We start from the raw sequence: 25,166 nt of genomic DNA, 5'->3' as shown, positions 1-25,166 counted from the left end.
AAGTTTATTTTATTTGGAAACAATTTGGAGATTGAATTTTTTTACCTTGCCACAATTCTCAAGATGAGTGTTGACTACAGAGAATTTATGTGTACCACATAATGTCTAAAACGAAATTATGAAGCTCTTTCAAAAATTTTACAGCAAAATGTTATATTAATTATATCTAACAAGGGCCATAGAAGAATTTTAATATATTTGACACAGTAGTATGGTTGCCCAAGGCTAAAGTAACTTGAATTACAATTTGATGATAAGCAACAGAAAAGATGTCCATATAAAAAGCTGCAGGCAACAGGATAAAACCAAGGAGAAACACACCGATACATATATTAATTAAACTAACAAAAATTAGACACAAAGAAAAAATATTAAAAACAGCAAGGGAAAAGCAAAAATACTGTAAAAAATACAAATAACATGGAGGCTAAACAATATGCTACTAAATAACCAAGAGATCACTGAAGAAATCAAAGAGGAAATCAGAAAATACTTAGAAACAAATGACAAGGAAAACACTATGACCCAAAACCTATGGGATACAGTAAAAGCAGTTCTAAGAGGGAAGTTTATAACAATACAGTACTAACTCAAGAAACAAGAAACATCTCAAATAAACAACCTAACCTTACACCTAAAGCAATTAGAGAAAGAAGAACAAGAAACCCTCAAAGTTAGCAGGAGGAAGGAAATCATAAAGATCAGTTCAGAAATAAATGCAAAAGAAGTGAAGGAAACAATAGCAAAGATCAATAAAACTAAAAGCTGGTTCTTTGAGAAGATAAATAAAGTTGATAAACCATTAGCCAGAATCATCAGGAAAAAATGTGAGAAGACTCAAATCAACAGAATTAGAAATGAAAGAGGAGAAGTAACAGCTGACACTGCAGAAATACAAAGAATCATGAGAGACTACTACAAGCAACAATATGCCAATAAAATGCACAACCTGGAAGAAATGGAGACATTCTTAGAAAGGTACAACCTTCCAAGACTGAACCAGGAAGAAATAGAAAATATGAACAGACCAATCACAAGCACTGAAATGAAACTGTGACAAAAAATCTTCCAACAAACAAAAGCCCAGGACCAGATGGCTTCACAGGCGAATTCTATCAAACATTCAGAGAAGAGCTAACACCTATCCTTCTCAAACTCTTCCAAAATATAGCAGAGGGAGGAACTCTCCTGAATGAGGCCACCATCACCCTGATACCAAAACCAGACAAAGATGTCATGAAGAAAGAAAATTACAGGCCAGTATCACTGATGAACATAGATGCAAAAATCCTCAACAAAATACTAGCAAACAGAACCCAACAACACATTAAAAGGATCATACACTATGATCAAGAGTGATTTATCCCAGGAATGCAAGGATTCTTCAATATACACAAATCAGTCAATGTGATACACCATATTAACAAATTGAACGAGAAAAACCATATGATCCTCTCAATAGTTGTAGAAAAAGCTTTTGACAAAATTCAACACCCATTTATGATAAAAACTGTCCAGAAAGTAGGCATAGAGGGAACTTACCTCAACATAATAAAGGCCATATATGACAAACCCACAGCAAACATCATTCTCAATGGTGAAAAACTGAAAGCATGTCCTCTAAGATCAGGAACAAGACAAGGATGTCCACTCTCACCACTGTTTTCAACATAGTTTTGGAAGTTTTACCCATGGCAATCAGAGAAGAAAAAGAAATAAAAGGAATCCGAACTGGAAAAGAAGAAGTAAAACTGTCACTGTTTGCAGATGACATGATATTACACATAGAAAACCCTAAAGATGCCACCAGAAAACTACTAGAGCTAATCAATGAATTTGGTAAAGTAGCAGGATGCAAAATTAATTCACAGAAATCTCTTGCATTCCTATACACTAATGATGAAAAATCTGAAAGAGAAATTAGGGAAACACTCCCATTTACCATTTCAACGAAAAGAATTAAATACCTAGAAATAAACCTACCTAAGGAGGCAAAATACCCCTGTACGCAGAAAACTATAAGACACTGATGAAAGAAATCAAAGACAATACAAACAGATGGAGAGATATACCACGTTCTTGGTTTGGAAGAATCAACATTGTGAAAATGACTATCCTACCCAAAGCAATCTACAGATTCAGTGCAATCCCTATCAAATTACCAATGGCATTTTTCACAGAACTAGAACAAGAAATTTTACAATTTGTATGGAAGCACAAAAGACGCCGAATAGCCAAGCAATCTTGAGAAAGAAAAACGGAGCTGGAAGAATCAGGCTCCCTGACTTCAGACTGTACTACAAAGCTACAGTAATCAAGACAATATGGTAGTGGCACAAAAACAGAAATATAGATCAATGGAACAGGATAGAAAGCCCAGAGATAAATCCATGCACATATGGTCACCTTATCTTTGACAAAGGAGGCAAGAATATACAATGGAAAAAGACAACCTCTTCAATAAGTGGTGCTGGGAAAACTGGACAGCTACATGTAAAAGAATGAAATTAGAACACTTCCTAACATGCTACACAAAAATAAAATGGATTAAAGACCTAAACGTGAGGCCAGACACTATAAAACTCTTAGAGGAAAACATAGGCAGAACACTCTTTGACATAAACCACAGCAATATCTTTTTTGACCCACTTCCTAGAGTAATGAAAATGAAAACAAAAATCAACAAATGGGACCTAATGAAACTTAAAAGCTTTTGCACAGTGGAGGAAACCATAAAGAAGACGAAAGGACAACGCTCAGAATGGGAGAAAAATATTTGCAAACGAAGCAACTGACAAATGATTAATCTCTAAAATATACAAGCAGCTCATGCAGCTCAATATCAAAAAAATAAACAACCTAATCCAAAAATGGGTAGAAGACCTAAATAGACATTTCTCCAAGTAGACATACAGATTGCCAACAAACTCATGAAAAGATGCTCAACATCACTAATTATTAGAGAAATGCAAATGAAAACCACAATGAGGTATCACCTCACACCGGTCAGAATGGCCATCATTAAAAAATCTAGAAACAATAAATGCTGGAGAGGGTGTGGAGAAAAGGGAACCCTCCAGCACTATTGGTGGGAATGTAAATTGATACAGCCACTATGGAGAACAGTATAGAGGTTCCTTAAAGAACTAAAAATAGAATTACCATATGACTCAGCAATCCCAGTACTGGGTGTTTACCCTGAGAAAACCATAATTCAAAAAAAATACATGTGCCATAATGTTCATTGCAGCACTATCTACAATAGCCAGGACATGGAAACAACCTAAATGTCCACCAAAAGATAAATGGATAAAGAAGATGTGGCACATATGTACAATGGAATATTACTCAGCCATAAAAAGGAACAAAATTGAGTTATTTTAATGAGGTGGATAGACCTAGAGTCTGTCATACAAAGTGAAGTTAGTCAGAAAGAGAAAAACAAATACTGTATGCTAATGCATACATATGGAATCTAAAAAAAAACAGTACTCATGAACCTAGTGGCACAGCAGGAACAAAGATGCAGATGTAGAGAATGGACTTGAGGACATACAGGGGGAAAGGGAAGCTGGGACAAAGTGAGAGAGTAGCATTGACATATATACACTACCAAATGTAAAATGGATGGCTAGTGGGAAGCTGCTGCATAGCACAGGGACATCAGCTCGATGCTTTGTGATGACCTAGAGGGGTGGGATAGGGACGGTGGGAGGGAGGCTCAAGAGGGAATGGATATCAGGATATTATGTATACATTTAGCTGATTCACTTTGTTGTACAGCAGAGACTAACACAACATTGTAAAGCAATTGTACTCCAATAAAGATGGAAAGAAAAAACCAGCATTAGGGAAGTTCAGGAGAAAGCCTCTGAGAGGTCTAAAAGATAGGTAGAGTGTAGGTGTAGAGACTAGGCAATATTAGCCACCAAGGAAGGTTGTCAACAAGCAGTCAGCTTTCCTCCCACACCATGAGAGAACTGGCAAAAGCAAGTCATGGCCGTAGCCCTAGAGAACCAAAACTGGGGTTTAGGGTCAGGGCTTTTTTCTGAGCAGTAGGTCAGATGCTGAATTAGTACAAGCTAGCACACAATAAAAGCTGGCCTTGGTAGCAAATTTGACTTATTTATGAGTCCCATGAGTTTTAAGTCAGAATTCAGTTTCCCCTTTGATCAAAAACAGGTTCCAGAGCCTGTGGGGGTCAAGACAGTCAACATATATTTAGTAGGTACCTACTATGTGCCAGGGACTGTGCTAAGTACTGGGAATACAGTAGCAAACAATCAGATGCTACTTTCTAGACCACAGTGTTTAATGTCTAATGAGAGAGACAGACATTAAACCTATAACAAGTGTGATAAGTGCTACTAGGAAGATGTACAGGGTGCTAAGAAACTAGCACAAAGACTGGGAGCAAGAGACTGAGACAGGGCATTATAGAAAAATCAAACGTAGAGCAAGCATGCTTGGGGGCATGGCTGTGGATTTTGTGGGATTGCTACATCAACCAGGGCTGAAGAGCTCTTGGTTAGCCCTGCCTGGACAAGATCTTTCCTAGGACAATATGTGACATTGAGAAATGCTTTCTTGGAATATGTTTGAGGAGCTCTGGATTACTGTGCTTTCTCTCATGAACGAGCTATCATTAAAATTTTTTCTCTTTTACTAACACTTCCTCTCAGATACTGTGGCTACCCTCCTTGCAAATAATCAGTTAGTGTCAGCCTATTGGACTGTCCAGTTGAGAAATCTGTCCTTTTTAATCTTTAATATTTAACTCAGGCCCTTGCAGCCTCAGGCATCCCTAACACATGCATAATTCTCTAGGATTATAAATAAGTTATTTTCAACACCAATTAACATCATCATCAAAAATATTGTGCATGTCACACGTCTCATGCAAGCAGTAAGCACTGACTGTGCAAAGTACTTTCAACTGGAACCCACCCAGTTCAAATGATTTCATGCAGAGAAAATAAATACCAGTGAGCAGGCTGCTTGATCTGAGTAGAGTAGACTTTTTTTGTTTTTTCTTTTTCTACCTCCAGCAGCCCTTAGTACGGTGCCTTACTTATGAGTGCCTTACCCATACTTTTTAAAATGAAAAGTATATGGAACTTGGTATATCTTTCCAATGCCAAATCTGATTTTGAAAGTTGAATCACCTAGCTTTTTTTATTTTAGAGATAGTACCCCTGTCCCTTTGCCTTCTTCCGGAGGGGAGAGATGAAATGTGATAATGCAGTCATTTGTACTGAGCATGTTCCAGCTGAAAGGCCTTTATGTAGGTGCTTTGAGTCTCAGAGAAAGGTAGTCATTGTTCGTCTCTAGTATTTGAAGATGACCTCACCGATAGGGTTGTATCTCCAAGTGACTGAAATGGCTATGGTCTCAGAGGCGTGTGGGAAGGTTTTTCTTTGGTTTGTGGTGAGAGCCTGTTTGCAGGGCCTGGTATTTGTAGCACAACCTTTCTTCAGGCTGCTTTTCAAGATGAGCTGGCTCGTGTCTGTTAGCTGCACACCAGGTTCTTCTGTTGGCGGGTGTTCTATTCCAGAATTCCATAGTTATCGAGAAATGGACTATGTTAACACAAAGTTTTATTGTGTTTTGAAGCACTTTGGGGCCTCTGACAGCTGCTCTCATTTTTCAGAGTAAACTGCTGCTGAAGGTTTGGCAAAGGTTAATTTTTAAATGGATTCTGTGTTGCTATATGTGGCATCTCCCTCAGTATTTGAATTATTCAGCACATAACCCCACTGTTAGGTCATTTTTTTTTCTGTTTTGAAATTTTTGTTGGTCACCTTTAAAGCTGCATCAATCTTGGTAATGGAAAAAAAAGTCAATGTAATGATCTGCTTTGAAAATAAACAGTATAACTTGACTTTGGCGTTGAGAGCCTATTATCATGTGGTAACATCATTCTATTCCAATGACATTATCTGCTAAGGATAGTATGATGGTGGAAAATATTTCAATTTTGTTATCGGAACAATGAAGCTGTGATATTTAATTATAGAGAAGTATGCTTAATTTGGGGAATCTGGTATGTTGACTGTCACAGTTTACTCATAAGAAGCTTGGGCAGTTATAATCAAATTTGAACAGAATATTATTTAGTGACCCACCCATGTTATGGATTGAACACTTTCCCTCACTTTCTGAAGTCTTATCATTTGAAATTTGAATTCTTCCATTGTTTATTAACAAATTAATTAATGAGCTCATTTGATAACTGTAGTCGTGGGTAGTTGTGAAGAGCTAGGGAATTGAGAATAAGATCTGTCACCAGTTTTTATTCTGTGGGGGTGAAACCTGTTTGAATAACTCAGCAAGAGAAGTATTTCCAAGTTGAAATGTTAACAGATTAGGGAAAGTGCATTCTCTCTCCATATGGACACAAACACACACACACATACAGTGTGTTGGGTAAATTAAAAATAAAACAAACAGCCTATGACTACATTGATTAGACTGTTATGTGATGAATAAAAGTTGTCCTTAAAATGGTACAGAAGGTGGCACTGGGATAAGATTTGAAAGGCAATTCAGGGTACTTCCCATTCTGTAGTAACATTCCTGCTGACCATCAGTTGTGCCATCCTATACTTTATTGAAGTATAAGCTGACTTACAGTTTTAGTTTCAGGTATACAGTATAGTGATTTGATATTTTTATACATTACACACCATACAAAGTTATTACATTATTATTGGCTATTTTCTCTGCTGTACATTGCATCACCATGACTTACTTATTTTCTAACTGGTAGTTTGTACCTCTTAATCACCTTCAATTATTTCACTCATCCTCCCATCCCCCTCCCCTTTGGCAACCACTAGTTTGTTCTCTGTATCCATGAGTCTGTTTCTCTTTTGTTGTATTTGTTCACTTGTTTCGTTTTTCATATTCCACATGTAAGTGAAAATATACAGTATGTGTCTTTCTCTGTCTGACTTATTTTACTAAACATAACACACGTGTGCACGCACACACACACACAATCTTCTTTACTTTCTTTATCCATTCATCTGTTGATGGACACTTAGGTTGCTTCCATACCTTGGCTATTGTAAATAATGTTGCAGTGAATATTGGAGTGCATATATCTTTTCTTATTTTTTCTTTTTTGGCTGTGCCGCCTGACTTGTGGGATCTTAGTTCCCTGACCAAGGATTGCACCCAGGCCCTCGGCAGTGAAAGCACAGAGTCTTAACCACTGGGCCTCCAGGGAATTCCTGGAGGGCTATCTTTTCAAATTAGTGTTTTCATTTTCTTTGGATAAATATCCAAAAGTGGAATTGTTGGATGGTATGGATGTTGTTTACACTCCATGTGTTTGTGTTTTTTCCTAAAATTTTTCTTCCTAGAATTGATTTCTAGTTTTATACATTGTGCTTGGTAAAGATGCTTGCTATGATTTCAATCTTCTTAAATTTATTGAGACTTGTTTTATGATTTAGCATGTGGTCTATCCTGGAGAATGTTCCATGTGCACTTGAAAAAAATGTGTATTCTGCTGTTTTTGATTGGAATGTTCTGTAGATATCTATGAGGTTCATCTGCTTTACTGTGTCATTTAAAGCCACTGTTTCCTTATTGATTTTCTGTCTAGATGATCTGTCCATTGATGTAAGTGGGGGGGGGTATTAAAGTCCCTTATTATTATTGTATCACCATCAATTTCTCCCTTTATGTCTATTTATATTTGCTTTATATATTTAAGTGCTTCTATGTTGGGTACATATATATTTACAAATATTTTATTGTCTTCTTGGATTGACTCCTTTATCGTTATGTAATGCCCTTTTTTGTTGTTGTTAATAGCCTTTGTTTTAAGTCTATTTTTTCTAATACAAGTATTGCTACCTGAGCTTTTTTGTTTGTTTGTTTCCATTTGCATAAAATATCTTTTTCCGTTTTTTCACTTTCAGTCATTGTGTGTCTTTAGCACTGAAGTGAGTCTCTTGTAGGCAGCATATATATTAATATATGCCTTGTTTTTTTATCCATTCAGCCACTGAATGGATGATTGGAGCATTTCATCCATTTACATTTAAAGTGATTATTGATAGGTATGTACTTATTGCCATTTTGTTAATTGTTTTCTGGGGGGATTTTTGCAGTTCTTCCCTGTTCCTTTCTTCTTCTTTTAGTCTATTCCCTTGTTATTTGATGATTTCCTTTAGTGTTGTGTTTGGTTTCCTTTGTCTTTATTTTTTGTGTGTCTCATGTAGGTTTTTGGTTTGTGGTTTTCATGAAGTTCATATATGTTGAATTATATATAGCGATTTGTTTTAAGTTGTTGGTCACTTAAGTTCAAACACGTTCTAAAAGCTCTACATTTTTAAAATCCTCCCCTTCAATGTTTTATAAATTTTTTATTGGTGTATAGTTGATTTATAATGTTGTGTTAGTTTCAGGTGTACAGCAAAGTGAATCAGTTATACATAAACATATATCCACTCTTTTTTAGATTCTTTTCCCATATAGGTCATTACAGAGTACTGAGTAGAGTTCTCTGTGCTATACAGTAGGTCCTTATTATTGAACAGTTATCTATTTTATATATAATAGTGTGTATATGTCAATCCCAGTCTCCCAAGTTATCCCTCCCCCCTTCTCCCCTGGTCAACGTTTTATGTTTTTGACAGCATATTTTACATCTTTTTATTTTGTGTATCCCTTAACTATTTATTGTAGTTGTAGTTGGTTTTATGTTTTTTGTCCTTTAAACTTTTTTTTCCCATACTAGCTTTTTAAGTGTTTGATCCACTGCCTCTATATACATTTGACTTTACCACTGAGGTCTTTATTTTTTACCCATATATTTCTTATTTCTAGTTATGTCATTTTCTTTTTTTTAAATGAAGACCCTTTAACATTTCTTGTAAGTCTGGTTTAGTGGTGATGAACTCTTAGTTTTTGCTTGTCTGGGAAACTCTTTATCTCTCCTTCAATTCTGAATGATAAACTTGCTTGGTAGAGTATCCTTGGCTATTGGCTTTTACCTTTCAACGTTTTAAATATATCATGCCACTCCTTTCTGGCCTGAAAAGTTTCTGCCAAAAAATCAGCTGATAGCCTTATGGGGATTCCCTTGCATGCGACTTGTTTTTCTCTTGCTGCTTTAAAAATTCTTTCTTTATTTTTAACTTTTGGACCTGGATATCCTGGACCTGGATATCTCTTTCCTTTCCCAGGTTAGGGAGGTTTTCAGCCATTATTTCATCAAATGCATTTTCTGGCCCCTTCTCTCTCTCTTCTCCTTCTGGGACCCCTATAATGCAAATGTTAGTATACTTGGTGTTGTTCCAGAGGTCCCTTAAACTATCCTCATTTTTTAAAAGTATTTTTTTCTTTATGCTCTTCTGATTGGGTCATTTCCACTATTCTATCTTCCAGGTCACTTATACATTCTGCAATATCATCTAATCTGCTGTTGACTCCCTCTAATGTATTTCTCATTTCAGTTATTTTATTCTTCTACTCTGATTGGTTCTTTTTTTATATTTTCTAAATCTGTTGAAGTTCTCACTGTGTTTCTCTTTTGCTGAGTTTAGTGTGCATCTTTAGGACCGTAACTTTGAACTCTTTATCGGGTATATTACTTATCTCCATTTCATTAGGATTTTTTCTTAGGTTTTATCTTGTTCTTTCATTTGAAACTAACTTCTTTGTCTTCTTATTTTGTTTGATTTTTCTGTTTGTTTCAATGAGTTGGGTAATACAGTTATCTCTACTGGTCTTGAAGGTATGGCTTTGTATAGGCACATTCATATGCAGACTGTATGTGCTTTAGTGGGAGGGCTGAAGTGAGTGCAGGCCAGGGCACAGCAGGGACTGCATCTTTGTGGGCGGGCTGGAGCTGTAGCTTGTCATGGGCTGGGGATTTTCTAGGGTGTGACGGGGCTGCTGCCTTGGTGGGTTTGCTAGAGCCAGACCCAGGTGTGGGCCAGGGGGCTGCTGATGTAGTCTTGGCAGGATGGCTAGAGTGTCAGGTGCTATTCAGTCTGCTGCTTCTGTACTAGAACTTGGAGCAAGTGAGTTTGCATTCGACCCCTTTAAGAGCAGAATCTTGGTTTCCTACAGCTCTTTTGGACTTAAGCCCTGCTGGTTTCAAAGTCAGTTATGGGCCTCATCTTCCTGGTACCAGACCTAGGGATGGGGTGCCCAGTATGAGGCAGAACGCTTTGCTTCTTAGGGAGAACCTTTAAGTTTGTGATATCCCTTCCTGTTTGTGGGTCACTGTGCTGAGGGTGTGGGTGCAGTCTAGATCACTTCTCTGCCCCTGCTACCCGTCCCAGTGTGGTTTTAAAAAACAGACTTAATTGTAGAGGAGCTGTTCTGCTAGTCTTCAGGTCATTCTCAGAGAGTTGTTCTATATGTAGTTGTAGTTTTGGCATGTTCCTGGGAGAAGATGTGCTCAGGATCTTCCTACTCCACCATCTTGATCCCGTGGGGCCCTCTTACCTTCTTAAATGCTCTTCAGTTACAGCCATTGGCTAGCCAAGAAATAGGTGTGCCCCTTTTGCTGAGTACCTGCTATGTGTCAGACATCATGCCTGATCTAAAGGGAATGTAGAAATGGATAAGGCACACATTGTCCTCAAGGAGCTTTCCATTTCATGGGAGACAGACACAACAAATAGCTGTGCTTGGTGTTCACATGTGATCAGTGGTGGGAAAGAGGTCATTAGAAGTGGGAAATCGTGATGAAAGCCACACCACACTTATTCCTATCTCACTGGTACATTAGCAAGCACTGGTTAATCACGAAACTAGAAAATTCTCTAATTCTTGAGCTAGAGGAAACTCAGAAAACATTGAGTCCATCTTACTTTGACAAATGAAACTGCTGAACTGCTGAGAGTCACAGTGGTTTCCCCAAGGTGACAGGGCAAGGTGGTGGCAGAACTAGCAACAGAGCCTAGTCTCCTGACCAGTGTTCTTCCTACTATATCAAACTCTTTCCAAAGTTCTATTTCCATCCTGAGGTCAAGGAGATTGGAATTCTGCTGTAGAAGGAGTTACAGGGGGAGACTTGATCTATTTCACAATTTTCCTTGGTCACAAGTTCTGATGTGAAATTTTTATGTTTCTTTTTCGTTTGTCTGGGGGCAAAAGAGATAACCTGTCTAATGGCAGGCTGTCACTGCATCTGGGCCAGAGATGCTCGATGCCCTGATTTTGGCTGTTGAAACATTCTGCGTCACTACTTGGAGTGTCCCCAGATTCACAAACGTGCCACAGGGACTACGAAAAGTAACCTTTGTGTATATGGAGGGTTGGGAAGAATGAAGAGGGTTGTATTGAGGGCTACCACCAAATTCACATGGGAGTTGTGTTCTCAAACACAATATAAGAAGAAAAAAAATACCTTTTGTTTCTGGTAGGGGTCCCCAATCAGCCTCAAGGCTGGTGACAGTAAACTGTGAAGAAAAGTAGCCCAGGCTACATTTGAGCTGGCACTGAGCAATTTGGACAATTGACAGAAATATGACCTTTCTGGCTTGTAATTCTCTACTTCAGCTCAGTGCCTTTTGTAGGTTATTTTAGTGTATACAGCAAACTAAAAGTTCTTCTTTCATGGACTTTTCAGGTAGAATGTATATCTGAAAGAAACCATTCAAGAACTGACTTTAAATAACCTACATGTTTGATTATAAGTAGGTGGTAAGTAAATATTGGTGTTGTTATATTTTAAAGGGAAGCTTTACTTTGTTCATTCTTTATAACTTCATTTTAAAAATATACCAATTCATAGAATTGTCTCTAACAATGAAAGAGCTCTCACCCCAAACCAAAACAACCAAAGCTGATCACAAAGGCACATACATCACTGGTAATTCTTTATAGGAAGCAAAAGGAGGAATAAATATAGGTCTGAGTACCACAAGTTCATCTCATGTCAACACATGGCTTTGTGACATAGAAATCAACATATAGGTCAAAATGCTTTGGAAATATACAGATTCTTTAAATATAGAATATGTAGGTCTTACTTAATCCAGTCAGCAGCATTTTTATATTAATGTATGAATGTGTTATATTTACATTTATTTAGGAGGCAGCACGTTGAAAGGAAAGTAAGACATGTGAGTCAAACCCATTAAGGTTAGGATCCTTATTCAGGCCCTGGAAAGGTTACTTAATCTTTTTGAATCTCAGTTTTCTCATTGGCAAAAGGAGAAATTTGCTCATGTAAAAGTCTTGGCATAGTACTTGTTGCATTATGGGCACTCTGTAAATGTTAGTCCAGTTTTCCTTCTTAATTCCTGTCAAAATAAACCAGTGGGGACATGATTTTGGAAGCTCTCATTAACTATCCTTTTTTTTTTTTTCCATACCCAATAAATCGCTCTCTTACAGTTGGGTCCCTTGGTGGGCATATCTCAAATTTATTATAAAATTCTAACAGAGAGAAGCTGTCAGAGGACCAACTTGGAAGGGAAGCCCCAAGAAAGGCTATAGGTCTCATCTGAGAACAAAAAGAAAGTCAATTAAGGGCAACGTTGCAGAGAGAGAGAAAGAAACCAAGACACACATCATTCTCCTTTGTGATATCAATCAGTGTTCCAAAGGCAGGGCCATCCTATCTTTTATTGATAAAACTGGGATGCTTTTGAATGGGAAAAAGGACAGGGGAAAAATTCCGTATCAGATGGGATGCTTGGAGAACAGACATACATGTGGACTGTCCAGAGCAAACCAGGATCTATGGTCTCCTTGTCTATAGGAGTCCCATGGACTTCAAGCAGTGTGGTGTCACACACACCTCAGCCAGAATCCCTGTGGGTGGTTAGACATACCATGATCAGTTATGCAGCCTCCCTGAGCCTCAACTTATTTATTCATGGAAGAGGGTTAATGAAAGCTATGCCTAAGGGCTGTACTAAGGATCAAAGTCATACATCTAAAGTACTTGGTACAAGCTGGTGTGCAGAAAATAAGGATTGTTATTTTAAGTGCATAAGGCATACAGAAAGCCTGCATGGAAAGGACCTGAGAATACAAGTAAATCTCCCAAAGGGAAAGAATCTCCCCTTTCCCTGACTTCACCATTACAAAACTTGGAACATGGGACGTGGGAGAGAGAAGGACATTTACCAGCATCTTATGCTGGTTGCTGTTAATTTTGGACTTTGTTAACCAACTTTATTAAGTATTTTGCTGGTTATATTATTGTTATATTGTTTTTTAATCTAATTAATAACATGCTAATCTAAAAAAACTATGGATAGATCAGGGATCAAGAGAGAGGAGATGTGTTTGGGGGAAGAACTATTGCCTCATGTGTGGGGTGCTGGCAGTGAATTTTCACAGGTTAGGAGAGCTCAACTGTAAAAATTTGGGATTAATTGCTTCCCTTTCTCTAGAAGGCATGGATATAAATGGCCATGCAGGTTCTGGAGCTTCCTGTTAAGGAGGAGAGTAGCAATCCCCTCCTTTGCCCATCTCTCATACCAGTAGGAAGAAAGCTTTACATTTATAGATAAATAAGCACACACATACATACACAGATACTTTTTTAATTTCTAATTTTATTCCAATTTTTTCCATTTTTTGTTATTGAATAGACAAATGTTTAAGCATTATACATGCTATTTTTATTCTTTAGCTGATTATATCTCACGTTTAAAAATTCAAGCTCATTTTCCGTATTCTTTTCTTAAGCATATTAATATTTATGTTCACAAATACTTACTTTTGATTCATTCTTTCAAACCACCCAGGCAGCACTTTAAGAAAACAGCATTTGTTGAGACTGCTAAGCCTTGAATAGGTATCCAAATACCTGCTCAGTATAAGTGTCATGTCCTCAGACATCACCCTGCTGAAACGCATCAATTGTAAAATAAGGGGTGTGGGGGTGTGGGGAAGGGTTGAATATTCTGTCATGCGTGACGGTTGTTATAAGAATGTGTGTTTACTTTTGTTGTATCTTTATTAGCAAAGCAAAAGAGGAGGTTCAAATCTGGAGTGTTTTAATTGCTTTAGTGGATACAAATTTGACTATGAATAGTTACTGAAATGAGACTACCTTTGTAATTAGAAAGAACCACATGGGCTGCATGAGGTCCTCCACTCTTTGACCTACTCATTGACATTTTTTCTTAATGCCAAACCACTCCTAAGGACCCAGCTTTTGTGAGGGTGTGCGTTTCTACCTGCCGTTGGAGAAATAGTCTTGTTCTTTCATTATTTTTACTTTAATAAACAACAAATTTTTCCTAGGATTGTTGAGTATTTTCATTTTAAGAACAAATTAACATATGTATTTATATTTTTGTTGAAACTTTATGTATTATTTTAGCAAAGAAATGATATAGTATCACCAACCCATATACATGACCAAAATATAGGTTTTCTGAGCATTCCTCCCCCGAAATTTGCCCTTTATGTGATCATGATGTATCTAAAAAGAGGCTCAGTTTTATGGTCTTTATAATGGTGAAGTTAGCTTTGAAATCGGAATTGAGCAATAAATTGAGGTCTTTATTTCCCAACAGAAACAATGTTCAGTTTGACGTATTTAAATCAGCAATAGGTAAGTGTCCCAGTCCCTTGGTAGGAAGGGAAATCGTCCCAATCCCATGTAAATGCTATCTTGTAATTGACGGGGTTTGGTTTGGCAATTAAGCTTGCCAAGAGTAACAGAACCTGGCTTCCCTGAGTGGTTTTTTTTTTTTTTTTTTTTTTTTTTGGCAGTTCTTATTCTGGCAAATGTTTTGGAAGTTCTTTTGTAATTCTTGGAGAACACCTTCAGTAATGTTCCTGTGTGATTAAGAGACACATCGTGGCTAGACAATTTAATGCATGTCTGGTAGGACAATCTAGCCTGGCTAGAAGTTGTTGGCAAACTATTGTCTATTACGAGAAAGTAAAGGGAGTGAACAAGAAATTTCCCAACTAGTTCCTCCCACTGCACCCCCATCTATTTTATTTTAATTTTTGAATTAACAAAGTAAAATTGACCTTTTGGTGAGCAATTCTATGAATTTTAATGTATACATAAATTTCTATAACCACCGCCACAATCAGGATACCGAATTGTGCCATTGTCCCCCAAACTCCTTTGTACTATATCCCCCCATAGCCACTTTCACCTCATCCCTAACTCCTGGCAGCCACTGATCTGTTCTCTATCATTATAGTTTTATCTTTTCAAGAATGTCTTATAAATGGAATCATATAATATGCTACCTTTTCAGATTTTCTCCTTTCACTTAGTGTAATGCCTCTGAGATTCATTCAAGTTGTATGTAGCAGTAGTTTATTTCTTTTTATTACTGAGTAGTATTCCATTGTATGGATGTGCCACAGGATGTTTATCCATTGAAGGAGACTTAATTTCCTTCCAGTTTTTGGCAATTATTAATTTGCTATGAACATTAATATATAGGCTTTTGTGTTAATATAAATTTCATTTCACTAGGATAAATAGTGAGGAGTGGGTTTGCTGGGTCATGTAGTAAGTGTGTGTTATTTACATTCCTATGTGTGAGTCCATCTGTCCTGTAATCTGGTCAGCACTTTGTATATATATCCATATTTCTGATTTTAGTCATTCGAATAGGTATGTAGTGGTATCTCATTTTGATTTTAATTCACATTTCCTTAATGCCTAATGATGTTGAACATATTTTTATATGCTTATTTGCCTTCCTTATATTCTCTTTGGTGAAGTTTTTGTTCAAATCTTTTGCATATTTTTCAAACTGAGCTATTTGATTTTTCAGTACTTGAGAGTTCTTTATATATTCTGGATAAAAGTCATTTGTTAAATATGTGATTTACAAATATCTTAAATGTTTTCTCCAGTCTGTAGTTTCTCTTTTCACTTTCTTAAGAGTGTCTTTTAAAGAGCAAAAGTTTTTAATATTGATAAAGTCCAATTTATTAATTTTTATTTTATGAACTGGGCTTTTGGTGTTAAATCTAAGAACTCTGTTTAACCCAAGATCAAAAAGACTTGTCTGTTTTTGTCTAGGACAGTTATAGTTTTATGTTTTACATTCATATCAATGATCCATTTAGAGGTAATTTTTGTATAAAGAGTGAAGTTTAGGGCAAAGTTCATTTTTATTTTTGCATATGTATTTCCAAATTTCCTAACACCACTTATTGAAATGACTATCTTTGCATCTTTGCAAAAATCAACTGGTTGTATTTGTGAAGGTCTATTTCTGGACTTCCTTCTGTACATTGACATATGTGTCTATCTTGTTATCAGTACCACACTGTCTTTTTTTTTTTTTTTTTTTTACAGCTACTTTATTTATTTATTTCTTTATTTTTGGCTGTGTTGGGTCTTCGGTTCTTGCGAGGGCTTTCTCTAGTTACGGCAAGTGGGGGCCACTCTTCATCGCGGTGCAGGGACCGCTCTTCATCGCGGTGCGCGGGCCTCTCACTATCGCGGCCCCTCCCGTTGCGGGGCACAGGCTCCAGACGCGCAGGCTCAGTAGTTGTGGCTCACGGGCCCAGCTGCTCCGTGGCATGTGGGATCTTCCCAGACCAGGGCTCGAACCCGTGTCCCCTGCATTAGCAGGCAGATTCTCAACCACTGCGCCACCAGGGAAGCCCCACACTGTCTTGATTATGGTAGCTTTATAGAAATTTTAAGATTGAGTAGTGAGATAACTTTGATTTTATTCCTATTTCAGTTCTTTGTTTAAATATAAGTTTTAAAATAAATTTGTCTATAGCTACAGAAAATTGCTGGGATTTAATTAGAATTGCACTAAATCTGTAGATCAATTTGGGAAGAATTAACACCTTTACTATTGTTGAGTCCTATAATCCATGAATATGGAATCTATTTATTAGGTCTTTAGTCATTTATTTTTTAAATTATTTTTTATTTCTTTAATCAGTGTTTGTAGTTTTGGAAAACATCTTGTATATTTTGTTAAATTTATACCGAAGTATTTCATTTTGGGGAGCTATTGTAAATGATCTTGTGTTTTAATTTTGGTTTCCAGTTGTTTATTTCTTGTACACTATATTGGAATACCATTGATTTGTTGACTTTTTATGCTGTGAACTTGCTAAACTCACGAGTTCAAGAAGTTTTTTTTTTTTTTTTGGTAGACTTCTTGGGATTTTCTATGTAGAAAAACATGTTGTCAGTAAATAGGGATGCTTTTTTTTACTTTCCAATCTGTATGCTTTTACATAGTCTTACTTTATTGTACTAGCTAGGACTTCCAGTGTGATGTTGAATAGGAGTGGTGAGAGTTGACATCCTTGTCTTGTTTCCAGTCTTATGAGGGAGTCTTCCCTATTCTGAGTGTTAGGGAACCCCTTTCCTGCTCCTTGATACAGAATTAGAGGGCTTCTCTTCTAGCTCTCTCTTTCCACTCTAATGCTACTTCCAGGCAAGGTAACTGCCATGTTTCCAAGCAAAGTGATAGCAGAAGAAAATAAAATTGTGAACTCACCACTAGTTTCATGATACTTTGAATTCTGGTGTTTTTCCCCAAACTCCTGTATTCTTTTCCGAGTTCTCAAATAGTTGCTCCAAGTGTGCTCTTCAGGTTTTATAGCCGCATTCAGTGGAAGAGACAGGATAGAGTGTGCTGTCCTGGAACCAGAACCATTTTATGTTTTTAAAAATAAGAGATTTTTTTTTCTGTTTCTAGACATGCTTTTTCCCTTCAAATTTTGAGAGTAATTTTTACAGGAATTTTAGGGGGAAAATGTTTTAATGTTTTAAAGTAAAATAGAGTACTTTGGAAATTTTTTTGTCCCCTTTGCATTCCTTTCTCTGTGTGTTTGTTGAAGGGTAGGGCTTTATGTTTTATATCTCAATATTTAAGACAAGTGAGATTATAGGATACAGGTGTAAAATATCTTTCTCTTCTTACCACTTAATGCCAAACAGACACACTCAGAGTGGCTAATTCTTTCCTTGTCTTGCACTCAAATCTTGGGCAGGCCTCCTTTGTTATCTGGTTCCTCTTAGATTAAAAAAATAGTCCTCCAGTCATTTTATTATGTCAAATCATTTCAATTCAAGAATTATTATATATGTCCCCACATAATAATTAGAACTTCAGCCTTATTTTAAAGTTGAATCTTTTCCCCTGGGGCTGCTCCAGACCAGGGTCCTATAGAAGCAAGGAAACAGAGTTGTCATTTTCTCTATTTTACCTACTGGCAATTCTTTTTTTTTCCTCCACTCACTAGACACCTTTGACTTCCACAGGACTGAAGGGTAGAGTTGGAAATGTGGAGAAGAACTAAGGGTCAGGAAAAGTATTAACTTGGCTGGCACTGTTGTGAGTTGACATTGGCCCTAGACTTAACAGATATTTAAAGCTAAACTGACTTTTCTCATTTGTAGGGTTTTCAGATACTCAACAACAGTTCCATGACACTGATGATGCAACACCTCCACATAAACTCTCAGTGTTGGGCTTCCAACACGTGTCCCAGTGGCTTTTGGGGGCAAAATTAATTTAAGATTATTGTAGGCCAGGGCATTTTCTCTCTCTCTCTCTCTCATTCTCCCTCACCCTCTTCCTCTCTCTCTCTTCACATTTACATATAGTCCACAGGAAAATCACTTGCTTTCCCAAAGCATAGCCCTCTACACTGCTGCTTCTTGCCCTTTAAATCTCTTGGGTGTGAGTCACACCACAGTCTACCATATTCCCTAAACTATTCAAGTATTCTTGAGTCTTTCTGGATTAGCTTCACACCTGGTGGGTCTCATAGCACATCAACAATTCTCTCCAAAGAATGACTATAATTTTCTACTAACTTGTCCCAGACTCCTCAGCCTATTTTATGGAGTGGAGGTTAATGGGAAGGTCACAAAGTGGTTTTCTACCACTATACAAGTCTTTAGTATAGTGTAGCAACTTACTCTGGAATGTGAGTAGGTGGCCTAAACAAAACCAAGAGAGGAAGAGTCCCTTTTTAACCCCCTATTACATGTATAATAATCCTTTTGATCTTTATATGACTGATAGCATATATTAGCTGGAAGAAGATAAATCTTGCATCAAATGTAGCTGGTGACTTAGCAGAGAGGCACACTCATTGTATACATTACAACAGTACTGGTTAGATTCTTTACCATGTATTTTTAATTCTAATGGCCCCATCAGTGAGGACTTTCTGCCTGCATTGTCCTCAGGATTAGATGTTACTGTAGAAATGAAGAGAGAAAGAAAGAGTCATTGCTCTGCTTTGAGTTTCAAAAGCCTTTTGAAGGTTTCAGCCTTTTATATCATTTACCAAATTGTGGGTAAATGCCTGTTGATATAAAATGATTTTCCCACCATGCAGTGAGGCAAGGGAGAGAAACTACATAAGAAAGGGAGACATAAAAAAGGAGGTTTGGGATAAGGTGAGGGGATCACATGACTCTCTCTATCCAAATCTGGGTTAGGAGAGAAACTATAGGTAGGCTTTGGGGACCCAAAAGCAGAGATTTGTGTCTTGCTCTACAGGATGACCACAGGAAATGCTCTCTACCTTTCAGAGATCCCATATCCAGGATAGAGCAGAGGTTGGAATAGTAAAGCAAAAAGGCAGGGGATGTCAGAAATAAGACCTGTTTTTAGCCCCTCAACTCTAGTGAAATGGGGCAACATTCAACATTTTCCCATGGTCATGAGAGGGAAGAGTGGCAAATGGTCCAGAAGAGGCCTTGTAGAACATAGACTCTGTGGCCCTGAATACTGGATGCCATGCAGGCCCATAAGTATCAGCAGCTTTCAGAAACAGTGGGTCCAGGAGCCAGTGGCCAAGATCAAGCAGGAAACATTAAATCTCTGCAGAGAGGTCAGGTGATTACTACGGACTGGACATGGGCCACTCCCTCTGCCCCCCGACCCCCCCAACTTCTAGGATACCAAGGTGTTCTGAGCCTCCTTCAAAACCAGTCACCACCCAAGAAAAAGGGAAGGATAAGCAGAGAGTAAGATTCCTGAATTAAACGACTTGTTAACAACAACGATACTAAGTTCTAAAATAGAAATATCTCAAATGGGCAAGATTAAGCTTTCTACTGCTGAACTGGATCCAGTTTTGCACAACTGAGTCTATGACTGTGAAGTTAAAATCCATTTATACATGTATACTTGCCCACTAAACTGAGAACAGTTTGAGGGCAGAACCCAATTTCAATGGATGATTTTATCCCTGGGACCTAATAAAATTGCCTGAAACAAGGTAAAAATTGAGGAAGCAGGTATTGTATTAAATTAAAATGAAAGAAATAAAACTCTTAATTTGTGAATTGGTTAGTTGTCCTCTATCCTAGTAAATAAAATTGCTACCACTTAATGAAATTTTCAGCTCTCCAGTTCCTTTTCATCTGAGACTGGGTCTAGCCTCACTTTTCATGATAGCAAGTGAGCTTCTGTGATAATTTCTCTGGTACTTCTTTTTTTTTCACCCTGTATCTTTGCCAGTCTATTATTTGCAGGTGAGAGTCATGTCCATGGCTCATCCCTCTCTCTTTTTATAAAAACTTAACAGAGAAATGCAGAGCTGGAAAAGGAGTCAAAAGAAAAAAACCACATACTAGAAAAAGGGCTTTGACAAAAGGAAAGTACAGTAAATATAATAATTCAATGTTGTAAAGGCTCTCATAAAAACATGTTTGTGGGACTTCCCTGGCAGTCCAGTGGTTAAGACTTTGCCTTCCAATGCAGGGGGTACAGGTTCGATCTCTGGTCAGGGAGCTAAGATCCCAAAACCAAAACATAAAACAGAAGCAATATTGTAACAAATTCAATAAAGACTTAAAAAAAAATTAAAATTTTAAAATGTAAAAAAAAAATAAAAACATGTTTGTACTATGACATGATTCTTCTATGGATTAGGAAATAGTTTCCACATATAGAAGATGAGTCTCTCCTAGATGTTTCTGCACAGTCAACAAAACTTTCCTGCGATGTCAGGAAACCATTTTTCAGGCCACTTATTAGTGATTTCTCTTTCACCTCCGTTGTTATCTCTTTTCTGATAGAAAGAATGGAAACGACTGGGCAGGGGACAGAATTCCACATCAACCTGTGATAAGATATCTTGTTAAGTAATAGTTTCCTACTTAAAGTGCTTAATTCTAAGTGTAATTTTTAGAAAACCAAGACTTCATTTAAAAGCAGGAGTGGTAAATTCAAGGACAGTCTTTTGCTTTTTATCAAATGTGAGAAGGATCTTCAAAAACCTAAGCCACCAAAGAATGTTTCCGAAGCATTACCTAGGTTTACTAAAAGCATTCTTGCAGAATTTATTTTTTAAAGTATAGCTTGCATAATTTTGAGCATGAAATTTGATTAAACATTAATTACCTGGAATTTCTTCATTCAGAGAAAATTTAATAGAGCTATACAGGAATGCCCTGGTATTCAGGTTTTTGCCCAGTTAGGAAAAAGGCTAAATAGGTTAGATTTCAATCAGGAAGTTGCACTTCTTTGTCAAACAAAACAAAACAGCAACAACAATAAAAATCCAAAAAATGCCAAAACCACTGTAGTTTGCAGAAAACATAAGTGTAGACTACAGAGATGGTAGAAATAATGGTAATTTTTAGTGGGTTTTTTTGTTTGTTTGTTTGTTTGTTTTACTCTTTCTGCCTTTGAAATTGTAGGTTAATGATATGATACTGCTTAGATGAGATGGACAAGTGTTTCCTAGTAATGAGAATAGAAAGATAATTCTCTATACTGAGAGGAAGTGTAAGAGAATAATGAAAATATGAGCTCTAGGGCTTCCCTGGTCGTGCAGTGGTTGAGAATCCGCCTGCCAATGCAGGGGACACGGGTTCGAGCCCTGGTCTGGGAAGATCCCACATGCCGCGGAGCAACTGGGCCCGTGAGCCACAACTACTGAGCCTGCGCGTCTGGAGCCTATGCTCCGCAACAAGAGAGGCCGCGATAGTGAGAGGCCCACGCACCGCGATGAAGAGTGGCCTTGCCGCAACTAGAGAAAGCCCTCGCACAGAAACGAAGACCCAACACAGCCAAAAATAAATAAATAAATTAAAAAATATATATATGAGCTCTAAAGACCCAACACAGCCAAAAATAAATAAATAAATTAAAAAAAAAATGAGCTCTAAAGACAGACTGCAATGGTTGGAATCCAGTTCCTGTGCTTTTTAATGATGTGACCTTAAGCAAGTGAAATAATCTCATATTACTTGAGTTTCCTTATGTGTAACATGGGTATAGTAATGTATTTATCTCAAAGAGTTGTGAGGAATGAGTTAAAATATGTAAAACAATCAGAACAGAGCTTGGCACATTGTAAGCCCTCAACAAGGCTAGTTATTTTGACTAATTACTGATGGTTGGATTTTATTATCGTGTCCTAGAAATAACCCCCATATTCAGTTAGTCTTGCTGTATATTATTGCCAGAAAGGATAGTTTAAGTTCAGCATTCTTATATCCAAATCATCTAAACTAAGAGATGTTAAGTGGCATTTAATTGGTTTATAGCCAGTAGTTCAGTACAGCAAGATAAGTCATTTATTTACCCTTGGGGTACAGAAACCTTATCTCAAAAAGTACATGCATATACTGTATTTTCCAAAATTAGATATCATCTTTATAATGAATCATTAGAATTGACTCTCTGTTGTTTTGGGAGATGATTGGCAATTCCTACCTAAAAATTTCCAAGCTAAAATTCTTATGGTATGCCATATAGATCTAGAGGTTTGAGGCTTTTATTGGCCATTCATCCATCTGTGGCTTGCAACCAGGCCTGCTATCAGAGGAAAATGCTGGCATTGCATGTAAGTAAACTCTTGGCCATCCAAGTGAAGTGGCCCTTCATTCAGATATGTGTCTTGATTAGATTTTTCATAAGAAAATGTTAATCTTACTTTCTGCCTAGTTGGTTGTTAAATATGTAACAGAATATTTGCACTGAACGCTTCCTCTGGGGAATGTTCTTTGAACTTTTTGATGACCAACTATTATTCAAAAAAATTCCTTTGTGATAATATTTATGAAAATTTAGCCAAAGGACATGAAGTCTTCAAGATATGCCACATTTTCCTCTTAGATCAAGCAATAACACCAAGAAGAGCACTAACACTATATTGTTTGGTGTCATTATAAAACTGATTTTACTGAAGAGTGTTTCACTAAATTCATCATATGTCTACTGTAGGTGCATTGCTAAAGACTTTATACACTCCATAAAGGAGAGCACAAGAAAAATTATTCTCAGGTTTCACAGGGAAAATTATGATTCCTCCATTATAACAAATCTTTTTAAAAAAAATCTTATTCTGGGTCCTTATTTGCTTTGATCACTAGGAATCTCATTTCTAGCAACTGTTAAGGTACTATCTTTCTAAACCTTTGTCTGGTCGTACACAGATAGCAAATGCTAAAATTTGTATGGCATGCTGAGGAAAAGAGAGGAGGCTGCTAATGGCCAGAAGTAGTCAGCCTAGGGTTGGGTCATCCAGCCACCCCTGGCTTCCCTGAGGGCCCAGAGCTCAGTATGTTTACACACCAGAAAACCATTCATGGCATGCCATTGAGAGATCTCTGTTCTGTAGCGTACAGTTATATGATATCCTTTCAAATTGTATGAATGATTGAAATCAACCTTAAAATCTTTGTGGAAGGAGGCAGGAAATAAAAAACTAAATCATCAGATAATTGATTAAAAGCAGAGAAGTGGAGGACACCAGAGGAGTGCCAAGATTATAGGAATGTGGAACAGAGCTTTAGCAGCAGCCGGGCTGTCAGCATTTTGCAGAGGACCCTAAAGAGAAGGAAAGCTCCTCATAATCCCGGGACTTGGTGTGTACGAGTGAACTTGGGTCCAGAGCCCAGACAAAACCTAAGACGTATCTGAATTTCAAGGGCCATGATATGACAATTCCCAGTGCATATTAGTAGGGAAAAGAAGATTGAGGAGATAAAGAAGCAGGTTTTCAGAAACTGAAACAAGGAGAAATACACATTGTAATCTACCTTCTTAGACATAACTAGGTAAAAGTTTTCACAAACGTTGTAAGGAGAAACTAGAAACTGACATCAGAAACCCGCTGTAAATAATGTAAAATTAGCTTTGAAATCTATGTTTCAAACATTGTAGTAAAATGTATGTAATATTCAGTATATAATGTGCTTTTAGTCATTTAAAATTATTTTTTGTTGTTATTGTTACCGTTCATTAAGTAAAAAACTCAAGCATACTTCCCTCTCTTACAGCAGGATTCTTGAATCCAAAATGGAATAAAATCAGGTCACTTGTACTCCTCAGAAAATATTTTAACAAGGCTTTTCTCTCCCTCTGGAGATGCTACACAACATAATTTCAGCAAACAAATAGATTCTGCCATCTATCTGCTGACAACTCCCACATTAACATCTTCAGCCAGATAAAACTCTAAATTTGTATATCCAATTTTCTACTCACCATCTCCACACTTGGCTGTCTGTTAGACATTCTAATTTCAAAGTGTCAAAAATGATCTCTAGATCTTGCTCCCACACCTCTTTCATCCAGAACCTTCCTTATCTTAGTTGATAATTGCATCTTTCCACTTGCTCACATCCCAAATTTAGGAGTCTCTTTGCTCCTTATTATATTTAATTCATCAGGAAACCTTTTGGCTTTACATTCAAAATATATCCAGAATTTAACCACTTTCATCTATCACCACCCTGGTCCAAGCCACACTTATCTCCCACTGGATAATTGCAATAGCCTTTGTCTCCCTGCTGCCACCATTGCCCCCTTTACAAGCTACTTTCAACACAACAACCAGAGTAATCCTTTAACATGGAAGTCAAATCATGTCACTCTTTATTATTATCGTATTATATTTCTGAAAGCTCCTAGAACAGTGCCTCATATATATCCTGTGCTTGTGACTGAACACATGAACACCCATTCTTAGAAGACAATACTATCCTTAGAGAAAGTAACTTACTTTCTCAATATCAGAGTAACAGAATTTAACCCAAGTATTTGAACTCCACACTAATGTTCTTTTCACTATTCTATGCCTCCTCCTAGACATGTTGATAGAATCCTCATGGTGGATATCAGGATTTTTCTGAGGAAGAGCGTTGTACTAGTAGGAGTCTGAGTTCAAATCCTGATTCCGCTGCTAAGCAGGCAGAATCTGAGTATGACTTTTTTGGCTTGCAGAAGGCAGTTGAACTAGATAAT

General features: G+C 37.3%; 1 long non-coding RNA gene across 1 annotated transcript in view; it reads left to right on the top strand.

Annotated features, from left to right (window-relative positions):
- LOC130705497 (uncharacterized) overlaps positions 1-25,166 on the top strand; it is a 204,286-nt gene that overhangs the window by 92,716 nt on the left and 86,404 nt on the right. The window lies entirely within an intron of this gene.

The sequence above is a fragment of the Balaenoptera acutorostrata genome, chromosome 17 (assembly GCF_949987535.1).
Source record: "Balaenoptera acutorostrata chromosome 17, mBalAcu1.1, whole genome shotgun sequence".
NCBI classification, from domain to species: Eukaryota; Metazoa; Chordata; class Mammalia; order Artiodactyla; family Balaenopteridae; genus Balaenoptera; species Balaenoptera acutorostrata.
Note: the sequence above shows the minus strand (reverse complement) of the source record. Positions and strands in the feature narration are given on the sequence as shown.